Below are 4,153 nucleotides of genomic sequence, written 5' to 3' on the forward strand. Positions count from 1 at the left end.
GACCGAGTTATAATTCATGAAAGGTACCTCAACTTGGTACACCACGTGGTCGGCCCAAACCATAAACCGACCAAACGACCGACTTGGAGCACCCTGACCGGGTTGGCCCCATATAATGAAAGTTGCGTCTCTACACGCCCAACTTATGAATATTCTACGCCAAGCCGCTATCTCTTACCGGTAAGCCGGTATTCACCTTCCAAGGGGGATTTTGGTCAAGTGCCATTTCCTGCGACTTGGTCCCCGAATACGACCATCATCACCTAATATCTTCGTGGTCTTTCAACTCAGCCTCATAAAACTTTCAGGGTAGATAGGTCTCCCCAAGACCTTTCCAACGGTGAGCCGTTTGCCTCGCTCGGCCATCTACAGCCGAAGTTATTAATGGTACTTGGTACCTTACCCTGTTTTTTCCATACTTGTTCGTACTTGGGTACAAACTTTGGATCGCCCATATCTCCACTTTGGAGGCCAGCTAGCACCTTGGCCCCAAATACTTTTTTGTTGGTCATACTATACCCAAAATATAAATGTTCTACGTCAACTTGCTATCTCTTCTCCAACTTGCCGTTATTCTTGGTCCAAGTCCCATTTCATTCGTTTTTGGACCCATTTTGCTATATGTTTCACTAATAGCTTCGGCCATGGACAAGCTGATTTTCTATTTGTATTTTTGCTTGATAGTCCCACTCAAGACCATTCCAAATCACATCGCAACTTGTCGCTCGGTGGCAAACTGACCGAGTTATAATTCATGAAAGGTACCTCTTCTTGGTACACCACATGGTCGGCCCAAACCATAAACCGACCAAACGACCGACTTGGAGCACCCTGACCGGGTTGCCCCCATATAATGAAAGTTGCGTCTTTACACGCCCAACTTATGAATATTCTACGCCAAGTCGCTATCTCTTACCGGTAAGCCGGTATTCACCTTCCAAGCGTGATTTTGGTCAAGTGCCATTTCCTGCGACTTGGTCCCCGAATTGGACCATCATCACCTAATATCTCCGTGGTCTTTCAACTCAGCCTCATGAAACTTTCAGGGTAGATAGGTCTCCCCAATACCTTTCCAACGATATGCGGTTTGCCTCGCTAGGCCATCTACAGCCGAAGTTATTCATGGTACTTGGTACCTTACCCTGTTTTTTCCATACTTGTTCATACTTGGGTACAAACTTTGAATCGCCCATATCACCACTTTGGAGGCCAGCCAGCGCCTTGGCCCCATACACATTTTTGTTGGTCATACCACGCACTAGTTATAAATGTTCTACGCAAGCTTGCTATCTCTTCTCCAACTTGCGGTTATTTTTGACTCAAGTCCCATTTCCAGAGTTTTTGGTACCAATTTGCTCTATGTTTCGCTAATAGCTTCGCCCAAGGACTTTGTGATTTTTTGTTCGCATTTTTCCTGAATAGTCCCACTCAAGACTATTCCAAATCACACCTTAGCTTGTCGCTCAGAGCCATACAGCCAGAGTTTTAATTCATGAAAGGTACATCACCTTGGTACACCACGTGGTCGGTCCAAATCATCAACCAACCATATGACCGACTTCGAGTCGAGCTAGCGGCTAGGCTCAATATAATGAAATGCGTGTCTTGATGCGGGCTACTGACGGTCTGAACAATGTAGCTCGCTAGCTCGTCTCTAAACTTGTGTTTTGGTCGAATATTGGGTGTTCATGTACCACTTCGGGTAACATGGACTTTGGTGCAACTTTACCACTTGTGCACTTAATTACTTCCCGGTCATTCAAGTCTTTGCCTTCATACTTTCAGGGTAGTTAGGTCTCGTCGAGACCTTTCCATACATATGCCAAACTCATCGATCGGACATCTATAGCCCGAGTTATTCGCGGTACACCGTACCTTACCCTGTTTTTTCCTCAATTGGGTACAAACCTTGGAACACCCATATCGCCCCTTTAGAGACTAGCTGGCACGTTGGCCTCATATAATGATAAGTGCACCTCAACTAGGGCTACTGACGGTCAGAACATTTCAACTTGCTAGCTCGGGCCCACACTTGTGTTTTTCTCGAATATATGGTTCAAGTGTGCCACTTTGGGCACTTTTGGACATTTTGTCCCCACACAACTTTCTTGCCTTGGTAGATAGGGTCTTGTGTTTTTTGGCAAAAAGATGCACCAAGATATGGTCTAACTTTCGTTCTTGTACCGCAAAGCGCTACCTCCAACACCCGAGGAGATAGAAAGTGATTATGTTCGGTATATCGGTCTTCCATGGCCTACTATGGTAAGCCCCTGCAGGTATGCAACCGAAGGTGCTTGGTACATGTATTTGGTGCAATATCGGTGCAAAGTAGGTGTTTCCTTGATCGGGCTATAACTTTCTTGGTTGATGTTGGATTGCTTTACGGTCTTCGGGGGATAGTTAGGGAACATGTTGGCCAACATTTTCTTATTCCTCAGCCTGGCCGTACCTCTTACCGTCTAGGCGGTATTCATGCTCTAAGTTGGAACTTGTGTTCCTTCGGGCAACTTTTCTGACTTTGACGCTTAATAACTTCCGTTCATATGCAGTCTAAGCTCTGCAACTCTCAGGAAAGCTAGTACTACTCATTTCCTTTCCATATCAGTCTTTGGCTTGTCGATCCGATGTCTACAGCCTTACTTATTCACGTTCCCTGTGAAGGTAGGTTTTTGCCCATTTTCCAGTTCATGTGGTAACATTCCCGGACTTTGCCGGCTTTCTCTTCGTGTGATAACTTGCTTGCTCATGTGGTAACTTGATAGTGTATTTCCGACAGACCCAATCTGGGACTTAGCCGATTTTTCTCTTCATATTATATGAATCCATCACTAGGCCATCTTGCTTGCTTGTGTGGTAACTTGGAAGTGTATGTCTGACAGACCCAATCTGGGACTTAGCCGATTTTTCTCTTCATATTATATGGATCCATGACTAGGCCATCTTGCTTGCTTGTGTGGTAACTTGGAAGTGTATTTCTGACAGACCCAATCTGGGACTTAGCCGATTTTTCTCTTCATATCATATGGATCCATCACTAGGCCATCTTGCTTGCTTGTGTGGTAACTTGGAAGTGTATTTCTGACAGACCCAATCTGGGACTTAGCCGATTTTTCTCTTCATATCATATGGATCCATCACTAGGCCATCTTGCTTGCTTGTGTGGTAACTTGGAAGTGTATTTCTGACAGACCTAATCTGGGACTTAGCCGATTTTTCTCTTCATATCATATGGATCCATCACTAGGCCATCTTGCTTGCTTGTGTGGTAACTTGGAAGTGTATTTCTGACAGACCCAATCTGGGACTTAGCCGATTTTTCTCTTCATATCATATGGATCCATCACTAGGCCATCTTGCTTGCTTGTGTGGTAACTTGGAAGTGTATTTCTGACAGACCCAATCTGGGACTTAGCCGATTTTTCTCTTCATATCATATGGATCCTGGACTTAGCCGATTATTAGGTTATTATATATGGATCCTGGACTTAGCCGATTTTTCTCTTCATATTATATGGATCCTGGACTTAGCCGATTATTAGGTTATAATATATGGATCCTGGACTTAGCCGATTTTTCTCTTCATATAATATGGATCCTGGACTTAGCCGATTATTAGGTTATTATATATGGATCCGGGACTTAGCCAATTTTTCTCTTCATATAATATGGATCCGGGACTTAGCCGATTTTTCTCTTCATATAATATGGATCCGGGACTTAGCCAATTTTTCTCTTCATGTGGTAACGTATGCCAATCGCTCACAAGTCATGGGATAAGGGTACTTGTGTTCTTCCATCTTCTAAGTCCCGCACGGGGACATCGTGATCGCCCCAAGTCCGGAATAGCGCCAAGTCAAGCCCCACGGTGGCCGTACAGGACCTGTTAGCGGCGGCCCCACTGACAGCACTAATCCGGACTTAGAAATTATATCTTTCTAATCGAACACCACACACGCAACACCACCATACCACCATCTCCTTGCAAGTACCTAAGTACCCGCAACTCCATGGTGAAGGCAATGTCACTCCATCACCAACCTCTTTGCACTGCAAGCACTTGCGTACCCACAACACTCCGAAGAAGGCAACGGCGCGCGATGCTCGACTCCACACACCACACCACACCACACCACCGATGGCCAGCCAGCCAGCC

The sequence above is a fragment of the Anopheles coustani genome (genome assembly GCF_943734705.1).
Source record: "Anopheles coustani chromosome X unlocalized genomic scaffold, idAnoCousDA_361_x.2 X_unloc_53, whole genome shotgun sequence".
Lineage (NCBI taxonomy): Eukaryota > Metazoa > Arthropoda > Insecta > Diptera > Culicidae > Anopheles > Anopheles coustani.